Source organism: Delphinus delphis, chromosome 7 (assembly GCF_949987515.2).
Source record: "Delphinus delphis chromosome 7, mDelDel1.2, whole genome shotgun sequence".
NCBI lineage: Eukaryota > Metazoa > Chordata > Mammalia > Artiodactyla > Delphinidae > Delphinus > Delphinus delphis.
The window spans coordinates 94,330,566-94,342,971 of NC_082689.1; the positions used below are offsets into that span (position 1 = coordinate 94,330,566).

Here is a 12,406-nt window from a genome sequence, read left to right on the forward strand (position 1 = left end):
CAGATCCAATTAAGCTACTGCTGGACCTTACAGGGACTTTTCTGGAAAACTCCTGATTTTATAACTCATATAGGTGTAACATGATGCCAAATTATACTTCATTACTCATAAATAATTCATTTCTATAATTCGATATTCCTAACATTCTGAATTGCTAATTTTAGCAAAGAGCAAAATTGTTCCCCCAAAATTGCTCCTGATAAAAAGTTCTAGTTACTGATTAGGTTGTTGATTTGTTGTTTTCTACCTACTGTGAAAGAAAAAAATGTTGCCTGCCGTATCAGTGAACAAAGGATGTTACAGCCATCAAGCCATCACATTACAGCTGCCCTGAGGGTGAGCCCTGAGGGAACTCGGTATGGAGACAGGATGCCCATCATCTAGCGGTCAGTCGCTGTAGCCATCACCAGTGGTGCACCCTGAGGAGACTCAGGATGAGAAGCACAGGATACTGTTCCCCAAGAGATGAGGTGCACCTCAAAGGAGTGATTTCAGTGACCCCAGACTCTTGCATCTTCCCATACATAGGAAGGTGCTAACTTCCTTAACTTGAGATGTCTGGTTTTCTTTAATTAACAGTAATCTTCTGATGTTCTGACTATGTGGTCTTTGTTAAAAAACTCCTGTATATCCTGGCTCCCCCCTTGCATCTTCAGAGCAGTCCCTCAGTTATCTGAGATGCCATGTCCTGGACTTAAGTCCTCAGTTTTGTCCACCGAATAAAACATAACTCAACTTCTGGATTGTGCATTTTTTTTTCAGTTGACACTACCCAGAGGTCTTCCTGGACTAGAAATTTATATGTTATTCAGGATGTTTCGATGATTTGTGTAGAGGAAGAGAGCCCTCAATGGTGGGTTTATAGTGGAAGTCTAGGGCAATTAGATGGGAATTTTGGAAACAGTTATTTTTGAGGGTCAGACTTCTCTAACACGTGATGAGTGGCTTCAGGAACCGACTCAGCCAGGATCTTTAAACATAACACTGTGTTTGACTTTTGAGTGGGCACACATTCAGCCAATTATTTTGTCAACTCAAAACTCAAGGGAAGGTCTGAAGAAGCAGCTCCTGTTTTATTTTAGTTATGACATCAGTGAGGTAAGGACACAAAGATTGAGAGTTAGATTGGAGAGACTGGACATTGTTGGAGTGCCATGTTTTTGTTTGTTTTTTTAGTTGAAGTATAGTTGATTGACGATGTTGTGTTAGTTTCATGTGTACTGGAGTGTACATGTTTTATGTGGACCTTGATCTCGGGAGCTAATTCATTCTGCTCTTGTGTTGTCTCTCTGTGTCTCCAGAACGCTGGAGTTGTAGGGCATCATTTTGTTCTCGTGCCCTTTGTTTGGTACCTTTGGAGTCCAGCTTTACCAGCCGATGGCTTGGCCCCGAGGGCTTCCCTCAGAAGGGCTTCCCATTGCCCCTCGCCATGAGAGAATTTTCCACTGCTTCAAGGCCCTGCCTGAGCCTTCGCTCATGTTCATGATCAGAATTAATGACCATACTTCCGCCCACTCATGCTTCTACAGCGCTGCTGCGTATGGTTTTACTTGGTGCTCATTTCATTTTGTCCTGTAGTTGGGTGTGTCTCTAACCCTCACTAGAGGAGCCCCTAGAAGGTGAGGCTTGTACTTGACAGATCCTTTCAGTTACTAGTAAATGGAAGATGCTCAGTTCAACGTTTGTTAAGAGGATAAATGGCTAGGGTGTGTGTATAACAAGGCAAAGACCAAGAGCCGCTTGTTCTTTCTGTGACCTGGGGACTACGTGTTGAACTTTTTTTCTATGTCTTGCTTTCCCCACCTGTACAGCAAAACAATAGTACTTACCTCAGGGTTGTGGTGAGTATTGGCCACCGCTTAGGATGTTAGAGCCCACATAAGTGGCAATGATTTCATCAGACGTTGCTAATAAATTGCCCCTTTTACTGCTTTAAATTTACCATGAGTTAAACCGTACTCTTCAGAGACCACTCGAAACCAAGGGCATGGTGTACAAAAAGGGTTCCTCCTGGGTTCCCAGCGGTGAGGATCTTAGTGTTGATACGTCAAGTTTAGGGAATTGCTGATCAAGTCACTTTAGTGCCCTCGTGTCCTTTCACCTGTTGCTGGCCATATTTGTTTCCATAGCATACTCTGATAAACTGTATCGCCCACCCCCTGCCCCCGTGTCTACCAAACGGTAGAAGCCAGCGGCTGTGCTGGGGACTCAGGACTGAGTTAGTAAGACCTGCGCCTGCCATGCAGCATGTCCGGAAATGAGCAGGACTTATTACACACTTGATCAGTTGAGTTGCAGAACCTTTATAAGCAGACATTTAGGTTCTAGTGTCAAGTGATTGAGACTTTGTAATTCCCCCTGATGTTTACTCTATCAGAAAAGATGTTCTCGTTGTTTAGAGCTTAACAGATGAGCTTGGTTTGGAATCAGGGTTGAGTGTAGTGGAAAGAGTATGGAATGGGGAGTCAGGAGGCTTGGGAGTCCAGCTTTGGGACTCCGGAAGTCACCGCCGTTCCTGGAGCCCTGGCTTCCGTACTCTTTTGTACGGAAGATACAAAAGATCTGAGAGTGAAGAACTCTCTCGAGGCTCCTCCAGCTCCAACAGTCTGTGGTTCTGAGGACTTGGGCCCGCTTGCCCACTGATTTTATTCCCATATGCCTCTCCTAAAGGGATGGACACCATTCCCCGCGATTTACTGTGGGTGATGCTGACTGTGACATGGCTTTACCCGCCAAAATGATCTGAGTGTGATTTGGGCCTTCACAAAGGGGAAGAGAAGTTTTCAGCTCTGTGAAGTGACAGAGGAAAACAAATACAAACTAACAAGAAAGTCGCCCTCCTCCAGCCTTTCTCAGCGTAGGCTCTGCAAGAGGATTAAGCCTTGCTGCCTGAAGAAGAGTGCAGTGAATTAATATGCGATGAATTCATATGCAGTGAATTCGTGCCTGTCTCATGCGTCTAGAATAGTAGTAGCCATGCACCATGAATGAGAAAACTCACACCCACCATTTTCTGGGGTCTGTGGTTCAGATGAGGAATCCTGGTTGAAAAGGATTGCATGGCCAAGGGGTATCCTTTGGATTAATCGCATCCAGAGTCTTCTGTACTCGTTTTCTCAGACATCTCTTAAATAAGTATTTGATCAAGTAAGGTGGTTTTTCATATGTAACATGTGTCCGCCCACCCCAACTGCTAGCTTTTTAATTATTAGTTTTAAAAGTTCCCTTTATATCTGGGTCCCTAATTTATATTTATGAAAATATGCCTACCATGAGGGTGCTTTGGGGCATATGAAAACTGTATTGGCCACATATGGACATGAGGCTGTTTTGTTCCTAGAGGAAAAAGGTGCTTGTTGGTGACCTGTCCATCTGTCCATTCCACAGACCCCCTAATTGAGGTCTCTGTGCTGCACACCAGGTTCATCCCGTGGAAGGCAGGCAGGAGGACTCGTAAAGTGAGGGTATGCTGTGTGCCGTGGGGATGCTCTGCTTAGGGAAAGCATGATGCCTGGGTCCAGTCATGGAGGCTGGATAGTGGGGTTTCCAGATGGGCTCTTCTGGTCCTCCTTGGTTAGGAGTGTGTGTGTGTGTGTGTGTGTGTGTGTGTGGAGCGGGGAGGCAGAGTTCCTCAAAACCCTAGTGCCTTCGGGGAATTGCGGGAGGTTAGATCGCTTTGGCAAGAGCACAGGGATGGGCGGTGTGGTAGGAGCTACAAGAAGCTAAGCTGAGGAAGGTGGGGGGCCGGGGATGCAGGGCAGGGGATGCAGGGCTGGCTTTCCTGGCAGGGAGCTGAGGCTCCATCTAGTACTGAGCGGGGTCACCGAAGGAGGTCAGCTAAGAGGGTGGCACGAGCCGATGTGCACGTCAGAGACGGCCACGTGGTCGGGGTGCAGGTGGAGGAGGGCGCCCTTCTCGCTGGCTGTGGTGGACACTTGGGCGAGAGGGGAGGGGCTTCAGTGTGCACGTACGATGTGCTGGATGGACAGAAGAGGATGACTTAGGAACTTAGGGTAGCTGTCCAGGTGCCCTTAAACCACCCGAGGATCTCAGGCAGTTGATCTAAGTGGTTTTAAAGTTTAAACCTTTACAATTCAGTCTCCATCGCGCATTATCCAAAGCACCCTGTTTCACTGATTTTTATTCAGTTCTCTTTTTTTATTAAATAGTTCACAGCGGTTGTAGCAGTAATCACTAGAAAGCTAATCTTAATCGAGCACTTACTGTATGCCAGGCTGTCTTCTAAGCCCTTCTCATGTTGTTGTCTGATCCTCGCAACAACTCTATGTAGAAAATCCTCGCAACAACTCTGTAGAAACAGAAGCGTGGAGAGGTTAATAGTGCGCTCAAGGTCCTACCACCCACATGTGACGGAGCTGGGTTCCAAACCGGGACCTCCAGCTCCAGGGCGATGGTCATCCTTTCTCTACGTGCCTTGATGATAAGCCCTGCCTGCCTGAAACCTCTGATTCTCTGAGCAGGGACGGGAGGCCATCCCTCCGTTTGTGAAATGGACAATGGGCAGCGGGTAGCTAACTCTCCAGCATACAGATTGCTGTCAGAGGGACTGATGGGAAGCTCGCGCTGTAATTCAGTCCTTAACAAGCCTTTGGGAATACAATACCAGTGGAGAAGTACAAGTTTTGGTGATTTAGTTAACGAAAAAGTGAAAAATTTGTGGGAGGTGGACGTATGGTTAAATGTGACCAGTGACTGGGCTTCCCTGGTGGTGCAGTGGTTAAGAATCCGCCTGCCAATGCAGGGAACATGGGTTTGAGCCCTGGTTCGGGAAGATCCAACACGCCGCGGAGCAACTAAGCCTGTGCGCCACAACTACTGAGCCTGCGCTCTAGAGCCCACGAGCCACAACTACTGAGCCCAAGTGCTGCAACCACTGAAGCTGGTGCGCCTAGAGCCCATGCTGTACAACAAGAGAAGCCACCGCAATGAGACAGTCAGGGACATCCCTGGTGGTGCAGTGGTTAAGAAACCACCTGCCAATGCAGGGGACACGGTTCGAGCCCTGGTCCGGGAGGATCCCACATGCTGTGGAGCAACTAAGCCCGTGCGCCACAACTACTGAGCCTGTGCCCTAGAGCCTGTGAGCCACAACTACTGAGCCCATGTGCCACAACTACTGAAGCTCGCGCACCTATAGCCCGTGCTCCGCAAGTGCAAAAAGAGAAGCCACCGCAATGAGAAGCCCGCACACTGCAACGAAGAGTAGCCCCCGCTCGCCACAACTAGTGAAAGCCCGCTTGCAGCAGCGAAGACCCAACGCAGCCGAAAATAAAAATAAATAAGTAAATGAAAAAAAATGTGACCAGCGACTTTAAAGGCTAGTTTTTATAAGTTTCTTCTTTGTGCGTTAAATCTGCTCTTTGATTTAGTCTTTTAATTTAATCCTTTTATCTCTCCCTTGAGGATAAACATGCATTTAAATGAAAATTCCATGAAAACAGGAATGAATCATTTAGAAAATGATTAAAAATTCTTTTAAGGCCTCATTACCATGTTTTTTTTTTTTTTTTCTGCTCCAGAACCTCACATAGAAAAACTTATTTTCCCATGCAACCGTCTACGTGGTTAAGAGCCTTCTAAACCGGCAACCTCCTTCGCCAGCCATTGTGCCACGTGGCACAGAGTCACAGAACCTGGGATATTTCTGTGCCTATTTTGTGGCTTTGTTGGTTCCTTTGTATTTTAGGAGGAATTGGTGTTTAAGGAGTAAGTTAGGTTCGAGCAGGCATAGGGTGCAGTCGTTAGGGGAGCGGGACGCTGAGCAGATGGGTGAGGACCACGTGGGTGAGTCCCTCCTCGTGGCATCACTCAGTTGTGGGGTGGCGGTAGGGGCTGGGGACCAGCGTCTGGGGTTAGGAAGGTCACTTCTAGACGGGGCACCCCTCACTAGCTCTGTAACCTTGTGTAAGTTATTGCGTCTCTCTGAGCCTGTTTGCCCATCTGTACAATAGGGATAGTGATCCTCACGGTTGGCCCTTTCCAAGACAGGCGTACGAATCAAAATGCCTTAGAGGGATTCCCTGGTGGCGCAGTGGTTGAGGGTCCACCTGCCGATGCAGGGGACGCGGGTTCGTCCCCCGGTCCGGGAAGATCCCACATGCCGCGGAGCGGCTGGGCCCGTGAGCCATGGCCGCTGAGCCTGTGCGTCCGGAGCCTGTGCTCCGCAGCGGGAGGGGCCACGGCAGTGAGAGGCCCGCGTACCGAAAAAAAAAAAAAAAGCCCTAGAAAGCCCTGGTACGTTCTGGAGTCATTTTGCAGCTCCTCACGCACTCTTCCTTCCAACCCGGAGCACTTATTCACCGAATCACTTGGGTGAAATTGTTCTTTCTAAATGTCAATTTTCACAGGGGCCTGGCAGGTATGAAAATGAGTGAAGTGTATGGGGCAGATTGGGGTGATGGCACTCGTGTCACCTACTTGAAGTGTCCTCTTGCCCGAAGTGGAGAAGACCTCTTCGAATGTTATGATGTAGGATCGAAAATGAATGAATTTGTCCTAAGTGGGTGGACCAAACAAATGAGGCTACATGTATAGTCTTATACACATCTGCAACATATGGCACAAAGAAGTGAGACATGCGTGTAGAGTCATATACGCATGTGCATTAACCAAAGGGCTGGGGGGTCAGTGGCCCCTACCAGGATGGTCTGCTGGTTGTTAAAACACCACTTGCTAGTCAGCCACAGGCCCGATATCCCGCCTCAACCCTTGCCTCCACCCCTACCTCCTACTGAGATCCTGTGGACATACCCACTAACAGCAGCTGAAAAGGCTGATGTCTGGCGTGGGCCTCAAGGACCAACCCTAGCCCGGGAACAGACGCTGTCCTTTATGGCTGATGGGGGCCAGAGCTCTGTTAGTTGTTAAATATGATGATTGTCACCTCTGTGTAGAAGTCCTTTGTTTTTCTTTTTCACTTGGTGAGAGACTGACATGTCAGCTGTTGAAGTAACAGTTGTTCTCAAATACAGTGACCTCGTTAAAACGTGGCTTATCTACTTGTAGTTAGAGGGGAACAAATAGCTTAATAAAAATTCATTTTAAAGCAATTAAAAGCCAGTAACTTGAAAGATTAATGTATTCAGCAGGCATTTATTGATCACCTGGAAAAATAATACCGTATCCCAAACAGTGACCATTGCATTGCCCCAGTGAATGTGCCAGGGCTGGGAATGCTTCGGGCGCTTGCAGCCCCGTGTACCTGCCATGGTTCTGGTTTTACAGGTGTGGGATGGGAAGGAGCTTCCCAGGGTAATGTGGCTTGTGAGTAGCAGAGGCTGGGTGTGAACCCAGTTCTGAAGGTTCCAGAACCGCTGCTGTGACCTCGATGCCCACCCCCACCCCCCACCACTGGTTGACATGAAGGGAAAAGCTGAGAAAGAGAGAGAAGATTCTGGATTTTCCTGCAGGAGGTCATTCTAGTGAGAAAGATCTAGTTGTAAACGTGAGCAGTCCCCACAATGCCATGTTACTTCCAAAAAGAAAAAAACCTCTTCCTCCTTTTCTTTTCTGGAACCATTTGGAACCCATGAAGCCTGAAAAGGGAGCCAAAGAGAGTAACACATTCCTATGCTGACCTCGAGGGCCTGGGAATGAGGCAGGGCACACCTTTGTACCGTTTTGGCCGCGAGCCTCAACTGACACCTGCTAAGCTTCTAGAACAGCGGGATTTCTCCGTGCCCTGGTGTAGCCCATGGACGTGAAACCTCAGAGCTCCCGAGTCTCTGTCCAGCTCTCCTTACTCCTGGTTGTTTGCTAGTGGACCGGGGAAAGGGCAGATGTGTTAAAGATGAATTTCAACGGCCCAGTGCAGTTCTAGAAGATGTGCCTTTTGGAACTGAGACAGCAGAATCACTTCACTTTCCTGAGACCAGAAAGACAAAGCAACTCTGACAAAGAGGGCGCTGCAGGTCCTGTTGGGGCAGCAGGCGAGTTTTCTGGAAGGCAGGGAAGCTTTTCACGGCCAGAGTTTCTCCTGCCTGTTAAACCCTACCAGGAGAATAATGACCTTACTCGTTCTCGCTGACGTGTCCAGCAACGTGGGAAGAATTGCTGTCCGTTTCATTATGAATGGGTGACACGTGGGTATGTTTAAGTTAAAAAGATAAAGATTACTTAGGTATTTGTTACCAAGTAATATTATAAAGGTAACACACCATCTGGAAGAAAAAATTGGAAAATAGTCTTCTGTTCTCCCATATCCCGGGGACAGCCATTTTAATATTCTTTGTTCACCCCTGCAACTTTCTTAATCTATTTTAAGTATTAGAATGGCCCCCACTTGCCACAACTAGAGAAAGCCCTCGCACAGAAATGAAGACCCAACAAAGCCCAAAATAAATAAATAAAAAATTGATGGAAGTGAAATTTAAAACAGGCAAGTCTGTGTATGGACAGCTTGCTAAGTAAATTATAAAAAAAAATAGCTGTGGTCATATTATAAATATAGTTTTGTATTCTGCGGTTTGGGGTGACTTTATTATAAACAGACATTTTGGAGATTGAAACTATTTCCCTCCTATGCCACCCCTGCTCAGAGGTGAGGTTTTTCTTTTGCTTATAAGAGTTTAAACCATGGTATGGTCCAAAAAAAAAAAAAGGGTGCTGAAAGCTGGTGTTTCCTTTGTTTTAAAAGGCTACTGGCACCTTTATTTTCTGTCTTTCGTGTGCCTTTTCCTCCATGGATTTTGCAGTAAGCTTTTTGTCTGTAGCACTTCTCTTACAAGGAGTGGGTTTTCGCTGAGGGAAGGGCACGACAAGATCAGTTGCTGAAACTTGGGAGACGCCTTTAAAAATAGCCCCGTCACAGGAGTCAGTCCAGCAAGCCTCACGCTTCTGCTGCAGCCTCCGTCCTGCCGTGCGAGGATCCTGGCACATCTTCAAAGGCATCGTTCCTCTACATGGTCAAGGCTACGACGGGAGGGAGGAAGACAGAAGGGCAGGGTCGCCAGCTTTGATTCTGGAGAGTCACAAGTTACACTAATGGGATGCGGACATGTTCATGGTATTTTACATCTTTCTCCTTGGTGGCTGTGTCTGTAGAAGGAAGATTGCTGACAGAAAACATGGATGTGTCAGACTCTCCTCTAGTTCTTCCTGCCCTATTTATGGTGTCTTATCAGTTGGTTCTACAAGAGAACAGTGAGGGTGGTTAATTTTTCCATGTAGCACTACCTCATGCAGCGCTAGTTCATTATGGTCTGTTCATCTCAAATGTTTTTATGTTTAAAAATATATATACAGGGGCTTCCCTGGTGGCGCAGTGGTTGAGGGTCCGCCTGCCGATGCAGGGGACACGGGTTCATGCCCCGGTCCGGGAAGATCCCACGTGCCGCGGAGCGGCTGGGCCCGTGAGCCATGGCCGCTGAGCCTGCGCGTCCGGAGCCTGTGCTCCGCAACGGGAGAGGCCACAACAGTGAGAGGCCCGCGTAACGCAAAAAAAAAAAAAATATATATATATATATATATATATATATATGTATATGTATATATACATATACATATATATATATATACACACACACACACACACACAAAATTACATGATTTTCATATATGTGAGATACCCAGAATAGGCAAAGGTACAGAAGCCGGAAAGTAGACTAATGGTTGCCTAAGGCTGGGGTTGTCTGGGGAAAGTGAGAGATGGCTTCTAGAGGATAAGGAGTTTCTTTTCGGTGTGATGACAGCGTTCTAACATTAAATGTGGTAATGGTTGTGCAACTCCATTAGTTGTGCAACTAGCAATGATTGAGTTGTACACTTTAAATCAGTGAATTAGATGGTGTGTAAATTGTGTCTCAATAACGCTTTGAAAAAAATATGAATGTATACGTGTCCACAGCAGTACTAAACAATGCAGTTAATAAAACACATTGCAAAGACATGTCCCTTAAAGAGAGAACCCAAAAAACCAATTCTTTACCCGTAAGAATGAGTGGAGGTTTAGGCATCTGGATATGAGCGTTTACTTTTAATTTTCTTTTCTTTGTTTTTTTTTTTTTTTTTTGAGAACGAGTGGAGAGCTACTCAATGGAGTCCACTGGCTTGTGAGAGCCAATTGTTAAGTTTTCAGGATTTTTGTAAGTTGGTGACAGCAAGTTGGTAGCTTAAAATCGGCAATGGTGGGTGTATTTGCACCGTGGAAATTGGCAAATGCTGCAAGTCAGGGCTCTTTTTCTTTCCAGGGAGCCGTCACAACACTCACCATCCCTACTCCATTGTACCTTGTATCACACACAAGTCAGCTTTCCTCCTGGCAATTGAATTACGAGCTGGTTTCAGAGAACTGTATTGGTGGGATGAGGGTGGGGCAGTCAGGAGATCTGATGCCCTGGGTCTCTGCTGCGCTCTCACATTCCTTCTGCCTGAAAGCATCTGATTGACATGTGTCTTTAGCATTTGGGGGCTAAAGACCTGAGGGGTCTTCTCTTTCTGGGGAGCTGTGCTCTGTGGAATGTCTGCTAATAATCAGTAATTGCTTTTGTCTGGCCTTTTTGCTTTTGAAAAAGAGACAATTTGATTCCCAGATCCCAAGACCAGATTAGCTAATGAGTGCTGTTCTCTCCCGTGGAGGCTGCCCTATTGTGACTCCAGATAAAATTTCCAACTGTGACTTGTGAAGCTGAGGAACAGAACCTACCTTCCTACTTATTCATCTTCTCTAATTAATTCAGTCTGATTTGGGCTTAGGTATCTAAAAGTCATTTTTTCCAGACAGGAAATATCTGAATTATTCATATCCTCCCAATTATGAACTGTGCATATCGGTCCCCTGAGAAATCAGTGCTACGTATCTTACTGCTGTTCCCCTGTGTTAGTTTGTCAACATCTCTCAGGGAGATTAGTAATTAGACAGCCAGCCTCACTGGAAATTGTGGAAATAATAGAGGGTTTGCGAAAACCTCAGGTGGTACAAGTGGCTAAAGTTGAAACCCAGATGTAATTCTCTTCATACCTGCATGGTTCAGATTTCTTTCATTGGTTCATTCTTTTTTTATTATTAAGAAAAGTGGTGGAATAATGTGTTTCATTAAATTATATTAAAATATTTGGTCTGACTCTTTCCTTTGTGTGATGATCAAAATGAAATTTTGACATGAAACTTTGAGAATGAGTGTTTCCCTCAAATGGAAATTTATTCACGTATTTCTTTTTGATAATAGATTTGATAAAATATGATTAGTACATAGAAAGTAAAAGCTGATGCTTAATCCTGTCATCAGAGATGTCCCTCAGATAAGGGAGAGATACTCTTGTATTAATTGGGATGATACCTGTGATGTAATACATAAAGTGAAAAAGGAAGGTTAGAGAGTGGTGTGTATAGTACGATCTGATTTATGTACAGAAAAGTGTATCCTGAATATGGAAGAATATATGCCCTGGACAAAAGTGTATGTTTGTATGTACATATAAATGATCAAAAGAGAAATAACAACCTTTTCCTTCCTAATGGATGTGAGGTACTTCATTAACCAGTCCCCTATTGATAGATGCTTAGGAACACAGTTTTAGAATTCTAAACAGTAATGTAGTGAGAATATACAACAATATAGTCGTGTATAGTAATTTGTGCTAGTTTCCTATTGCTGCTGTAACAAACAAACAACTACAAACCTAGTGGCTTAAAAACCACACAAAGTTATTATCTTACATTTCTTGAGGTCAGAAGTCTGAAGTCAACCTCAGTGGGCTAAAATCCGTTTGTGGGCGAGGCTGTACTCCTTCTGGTGGCTCTGGGTCTCCCTAGAGCTGTTTTCTTGCCTTTTTCAGTTTCTAGAAGTTTCCTCATTTCTTGGTATGGGGTCTTTATTCATCCAGCAATCACATTGCTTCAACTTCTGCTTCCGTTGTCACATTCTCCCAGTTTCCCTGATAAAGACTCCGGATTATCCAGGTTAACCTCCGCCTCTCAAGATCCTTAATTTAATCACATCTGCACAATCCCTTTCGCCATTAAGGTAACATCTTAACAGGTTCTGGGGGTCAGGACGTGGACATCTTTCGGGGGGCATTATTCTGTCTACCATATGATTTAAGACAAACTGCTAGCTTAGAGTAAACTTTGCTTATTTTGTTTAACCCATTTCCTAGTCGGAGCACTAGGTCCTAGGGATACAGAAAGTAATGGCGCAGTTTTTTGCTTTTTCAGGGGGTTATAACATTGAAAGGAGACGGGGACTCAGAATGTGGGCTTTTGGAGGGTCTGTGGGTCATCGGAGCACAAGGTGAGAGACCGTTGGAAATGAAGGTTCATCAGAGGCAGACCAGCAAGTGCTGGTGTGAGCTTATGACATGGGACTTGACCTCGCGGATCAGGGCTCCTTATCCTAGGTTAATGGCAGGACACCAGGGGGTTCCTTGTCCCACCTAACCTTGTATG

The 12,406-nt window shown here is 45.7% G+C and overlaps 1 protein-coding gene across 3 annotated transcripts in view; it reads left to right on the forward strand.

The window, feature by feature from the left end:
- TMEM163 (transmembrane protein 163) overlaps window positions 1–12,406 on the forward strand; it is a 253,221-nt gene that overhangs the window by 47,655 nt on the left and 193,160 nt on the right. The gene's annotated exons all lie outside the window — the stretch shown is intronic.